The 6,814-nt window shown below is 34.9% G+C and overlaps 1 pseudogene; it reads left to right on the forward strand.

Annotated features, from left to right (window-relative positions):
- The first annotated feature begins 4,602 nt into the window (after nucleotides 1-4,602).
- LOC103083378 (protein lin-37 homolog pseudogene) lies at nucleotides 4,603-5,331 on the forward strand (annotated as a pseudogene).
- Nucleotides 5,332-6,814: the final 1,483 nt, after the last annotated feature.

Consider the following 6,814-nt stretch of genomic DNA (forward strand, 5'->3'; position numbering starts at 1 on the left):
AGCATTTTTTTTTTTAATTTCTTTGGATTTCAGCAGCTGTATTAAGATGTGCCTAGGTGTGATTTTCTTTTTATTAGTTTTATTGTACTTCAGGAATCTGGGGGTTAATATCTATTATGAGTTTTAGAAAATGTTTAGTTAGTGTTTCTTCAAATATTTCCACTTAAATTATATATATTTTAGAATTTCTTATGCTTCTCACATATTTCTCCCCCCGCATTTTTTTCTGCACTATCCATTCTCTTTATTTATCTCTTCTCTTTATTTCTGTGTGTTCAATTCAATAATCTTACATTGGGTCTAGCCTGCTTTTAAAAGGATATATTGAAATCCTAATTTCATTTTAAATTCTAAAATTTCCATTTGATTTGTTTTTAGATATTGAATCTCTTTTAGATATTGCAATGTTGACACAAATAATCAGTAAAGAATCTATACTAAGAAATAGAATAGAGTTTTATTCAAGCCAAACTGAGGACTAGCTCAGGAGTGCAGCCTCTACCAAGGAAGACAGTGCTCCAGACAAGCATGGTTTTCAGTACAGTTTTATACCTTATTAGAACAAAAAACATTCATCAAACATGACAAGGGTACATTCCTTCAGGTTTCAACAGAGGTGTATAGTTACAGATTAGCATGTACACAGAAAGTCTCATGACCCTGGCATCTGGGAAGGGAACCTTATCTTTGAAGGCATGGCAACATTGTTGTCATAGGAAGCGAGGCATTTTCTATCTTCACAGTGGACATTCTTTATTTTAGTGATTAAAGCAGCTTTATAAACATACCCAATGTATGTTTGACAGGCCACAAGTCAGGCTGTTCTATTTCACATAAACTTCAGGTGAAACTATGTGTAAACCAGAATGGCTTCCCTGTACCCCAATATGCAAAAATTTCTTCCATCAAAAATTTTCTGCTGAAAAAAAAAATTCTGCTGAAAATCTCTATTATGTTTTCAGGACATAAGAAACTTAAATTATCCCTTCAAGAAGGTAAAACATCCAAATCTCAATATCTCAATAGTGTTTCATGTGTAACATCCATTAGATCATAAAGGCAGGTGGGTACTTCTGACCTGCCCACTGCTGGCCCAGTGAAACCAGCTTGAACTGTGACAAAGCAGCGCTGAACATGCTGCAAACTTTTCGCATATGAGAGCTTCTATCTGAAGCTGCTTCTGTTTCTCTGGTTTAATAATCACTGTTCCTATAGGGTTATATTTTACTACTAAATCGCATATATTTGAAAGAGGCTTTGATATAGAGACAACTATGTTTATGCCAGTATTTTTTCCTGTGGTTGCTGTCCATGTGATCATGGTGCTTTTTGTCTCAGAGGCATTTGTATTCAATGTGGACAACTGGAAAAAATGTATATTAAAAAAAAGAAAAAGAAAAATTCTCCCATAATTTTACCACCCATAGATAACTGCTATTTTGGTTTATATTCTGCTCAGTTTTGAAAAACATTTCTTACTGCTAGTTTAATATGTACTTATAGTTTAAGGTAACATTCTACCAGGTTACCTGAAAGCTATTTGTAGCTTTTCACATGAGTGGCCATTTAATTGTGCTGTTTTCTAATAAAACATATTTTACCTTTTTTTCTTTTTTTTGAATTTTATTTTACTTAATTTTTTATACAGCAGGTTCTTATTAGTTATCTATTTTATACATATTAGATAATTTACCTTTTATCATTTAACTAGGCATCACATTATTCAAGTATCCTGCTATTGATACTTGAATAAATGACTTAAAACAATGATCCTTACTTAAATGGTTAGGCATAAAAATGGTTAAGCATGAAAACCAAGAAATGGTTAGGCATAAAAACCAAGTAAAAGGCATTCATTTTTATTTGTTGAGAAGAATAAATTATAAGAGTGTATTGTTATTTGGGGTCTATTTTTATTCTTACTTGTGGTTACATGCCATCTACAATTTAAAATCTCCTTTAAGCAGTTAATCCAAATATAAAATGTTATAAATATTTGAGATGGGAGTATTACGTAGGGTAGGTTTGTGGGCAGTCCCATCTTTGGATGTGCAAACACACTTAGAGTTGTTGTTCATCTCATTTCTTTTTATATAATGCCAATGTTTTTCTTGTATTGGGGGGATCTTTTTCGCTACTTGTAAAAGATTAACATCTATAGTGTTCGATCATTTTGTAGATCTTAGATATTTGCTGAGTAGATATTAATATGTGTGTTTTTCTTCAAGTACTTAAACCATGGATACATTCAAAAGCAATTCTAACTGCCACTTGGTAAAACATATCTTATGGTGTCTACCTTATTCAAATGTATACACTGCAAGTGTTTTAAAGTTGGAATCAAATACTGGCATTGATATTTTAAAAGATTGCAAAATAGGCTTGTTTTTAAGCCTCTAGATTTTTTTCCCCTAGATTTTAACTGTTGACTCACTAGTCACTGATATTTTTAACTATATTAAATAGATAGTATTTATTGCTATTGATACTTGAATAAATGACTTAAAACAATGATCCTTACTTAAATGGTTAGGCATAAAAATGGTTAAGCATGAAAACCAAGAAATGGTTAGGCATAAAAACCAAGTAAAAGGCATTCATTTTTATTTGTTGAGAAGAATAAATTATAAGAGTGTATTGTTATTTGGGGTCTATTTTTATTCTTACTTGTGGTTACATGCCATCTACAATTTAAAATCTCCTTTAAGCAGTTAATCCAAATATAAAATGTTATAAATATTTGAGATGGGAGTATTACGTAGGGTAGGTTTGTGGGCAGTCCCATCTTTGGATGTGCAAACACACTTAGAGTTGTTGTTCATCTCATTTCTTTTTATATAATGCCAATGTTTTTCTTGTATTGGGGGGATCTTTTTCGCTACTTGTAAAAGATTAACATCTATAGTGTTCGATCATTTTGTAGATCTTAGATATTTGCTGAGTAGATATTAATATGTGTGTTTTTCTTCAAGTACTTAAACCATGGATACATTCAAAAGCAATTCTAACTGCCACTTGGTAAAACATATCTTATGGTGTCTACCTTATTCAAATGTATACACTGCAAGTGTTTTAAAGTTGGAATCAAATACTGGCATTGATATTTTAAAAGATTGCAAAATAGGCTTGTTTTTAAGCCTCTAGATTTTTTTCCCCTAGATTTTAACTGTTGACTCACTAGTCACTGATATTTTTAACTATATTAAATAGATAGTATTTATTTATGGTATTTGAAAAATAAATATATTTTTCAAGCTCTTTCTCTGGTGTCTTCTAGGGTGTATGTACTTGATGATGTACAGAAAGAAAAGCTACAATTAACGCGTGTAAATGTCTTAGTGATATATGAAATTTTAAACAATGATTATAAAAATAATAACCTTAATTAGGAATTGCAACTTGAAGTGTCAGTACAAGCTGCAGGTTTTACACCATTTACTGTAACCAACATAAAATTTTTACCATTACATGAATATATTAGAAGAAAAGCTGCTATGATCTATTTATTAAAAGCTTTGAGACAGAGAGATAAAAAGCACTAAAATAACTGTAGCTAGATGACTTTTTACATAAATATACATTTGTTTTATCATAACCCTTATCAAGATTTTTCTAGCATCCTTTAATCTTTTTTTCAGTCAGTAGGTCCCCAACAAAGGCGGTTCTAACACCATAAAGTAATCTTGACTGTTTTTGAACTATATATGTATGGTATCATGGAGTATATATTATTTGTGCTTACTTTTTTGTGTGTTGTTGTGTGTAAAAAGTTATTTTCGTATGTGTTTTTGCTTTTTTAAATTACTGTGTGGCATTGTGTTGTATGGGTATTTCATAATTTAGTAATACATTCTACCACTAATGGACACTGGGTTGTTTTTGTCTTTTAACTGTTATGCATGAAATGCTATGAAAATAATTTCACTTTGTGTGCATGTGTATGTGTGGACATTGGCACTCATTTCCTTTGCGCACATACCTATGAGTATAAATGCTGGGTCATAAAATAGGTGTTTGTTTAGTTTTAACAGTATTGTCAAAGAGTTTTCAAAACCTATTGTATCAATCTTTACTTCCATCAAGAAAATTATGATTCCCTCTGACTTCACATTTTATCCAACACTTAGTATTATCACCATTTAATTATAATTCCAGTGTGTGTGTCTGTCCTTCTTATAGTTTGATATGCACTTACTTGATAAGTACCGCGCTGAAACAACTTTTTTTATTCTTAGGAGTCTTTGATATCCTCATTTATTATTATTATCTCTCCGATTATTTATACTTTGTCTTATTAATTTATGGGATTAAAAAATTCCAGATAGGAGAACTTACTCAGATATTTGCACTGCACATATTTTCTCTGTTTCTGGCTTGTTCCTTCTTTTGTGATTTTTGGTTGATAGAAGTTATCAGTTTTAGTGATGAGCAAATTATCCATCTTTACTTTTACGGTTATTGATTTCTGTGATGTGTTTAACAAATGTTTTTGTACCCTGGTCATGTATTCTTCCTTCTTCTCTCTAAGTTTTATCACTCTATGAATATTTATAGCATCTGAGCTTAATTTTTGTGTGTAGTGAGACCCAAACCAAATTTCCGGTGAAGGTGAAAGTAGAGAAATAAGAATTGAAGATGTCCCAGACGAGGAACAAACTGGATGCCCTTCCGCAGTGTCTGTTGGAGAAGAGTTACAAGGACAGGGAGCATCTGGCTGAGGAAGGCTGGAAGACCCACTCAGATACCCACAGCATGGATTGCTGCATCCACTGGCAAAAGGCCATCTGCCCACTTCTGCCACCAGCGAACAAAGAAGAGGAAGATGGATGGGCTGCCAGCGGGAGACTGCAGAAAACCAATAAGTGTGTGATCAAGCTGTTTGACTGGAGTGGTGATTTAGCTCGGTTTAGGGAGAACACGCTGCTGTAGTCAATCTGTAGCGCCTGGATGTGCGGTAGCCTCTCATTGCTAACGTGTCAACGCTTGTCCAGCTCACTGCTAATCACAGTGTTTGAGGATGCAGAGGTTTCAGAGGTCCCCAACAGCAAGAGTTGTTAGCTGTACAAGCTGCTTTCGCCCATAGCCCCTGGGCCACCTGGAGATGCCTGCAGATCCTGCATACCTTCCCCACTGCAGCCAGAGACACAGGATACCCCCAATGATGAGGCCAAGTCTGAGCCCTCAACTACAGCAACGTGGAGAACTGGAAACTCATTTGACAGTGGTGGACCAGCATCCTTACTCATAAATCATGAAGTTACAGTAGGAGATGTCAGAGAAAGAGTGATGTCCCCTTGTCCCCCAACTCCAATAAGCATTTCCCTTCTTTGAAAAATAAGGTCAAAGTAAATTTTTTCATATAGAGATTCACTTTCACTTAGGACCATTTCTTAAAAAGACCATCATTTCCCCGGTGAACTGCAGTGGCCATTTTGCCACAAGTCAGACCAATATATATGTGTCGATCATTTTCTGAAATGCCTATTCAACCTATCTTTTGACTGTGCTTATGCCAGTATATCTTTATAGTTAGATTTTAAATGTGGTGATATATGCCCACCTATTATTTTCTTCTTTTTCAAGGTTTCCTTGTTTTTTTCTGGGCACTTCTCATTTTCACATGAAAAATAGAATTATATTACCATTCACACACTCACACACACACAGACTGGTTATGATTGGAATCAAAATCAACTTGGAGAGAAGAGACATTTTAACCTCTTCAGTCTGCTGACTCATAAATATGGGACATCTCACCATTTATTTTGGCCTTTTTAGTTTCTCAGAGCAATAATTTTTAGTTTTCATTGTATATAACTGGGACATTTTTGTTAGATTTATATTATAAACATCTGTATGTATATGACCCATTAGTAGTCAGGAGAGCATTGTGTAAAATCACTAGACAAAGGAATAGAAGAATTTAAAACATGTATGTCAGTAACTTAGGTAAGTAAAAGTTTAAGTAAACTAAGAAAACCGAGGAATACATCCATAAAAACTAACATTTTCTCCAGTAACTTGTCCATTTAGAGAAGCAGGAAAGTGATCAAATTTATCTCAGGAGCAGGGTGTGTGACACTCCAGAGACCATACTGGGAATCTTGGGTTTCACAATGTTTAATACAAATGCATAGACATTTCCTTTAGACTCCCTGTGGATTCTTAAAGGAGCTGTGACATGAAAAACCATGCCTGAATAAAATATTCTAACTGGCCATTTCAAGATGCAAATATTTTGTGAGTAATGAGGAGGGAACAAGTGTATTCCCTGTTATCCAGGTTTGTTACTGTGCTGAATCAGTAAGACTGAATCCAGTGTCATCCCCAGGTTATTTCTCGTTTGAACAAATTTATATTCTGGATAAAGTAAAAGATCACAAAATTTTCTAGTGAACATCCAAGGTGATGACTTTTTGGAGAAGGATGTATCTTTCCCAGGCTGCAGTATGTTACAACAAGGTGCTAATCCCATTACCAACATGGTGTCTAAGGACGGAGAGCAGAGAAGCTTTTTAGGCATAGCTGATAAAAGCTCTGGGAACATTAGGGGGAAAAAAAACAGTACCTTAAAAAACAAACCTGTGTGGCTTCCCTGGTGGCGCAGTGGTTGAGAGTCCGCCTGCCAATGCAGGGTACGTGGGTTCGTGCCCCGGTCCGGGAGGATCCCACATGCCGCGGAGCAGCTGGGCCCGTGAGCCATGGCCGCTGAGCCTGCGCATCCGGAGCCTGTGCTCTGCAGTGGGAGAGGCTACAACAGTGAGAGGCCCGCGTACCGCAAAAAAAAAGAAATGCAACAGAATTTTAAACTAAT

The sequence above is a fragment of the Lipotes vexillifer genome, unplaced genomic scaffold, assembly GCF_000442215.2.
Source record: "Lipotes vexillifer unplaced genomic scaffold, Lipotes_vexillifer_v1.1 scaffold761, whole genome shotgun sequence".
NCBI classification, from domain to species: Eukaryota; Metazoa; Chordata; class Mammalia; order Artiodactyla; family Lipotidae; genus Lipotes; species Lipotes vexillifer.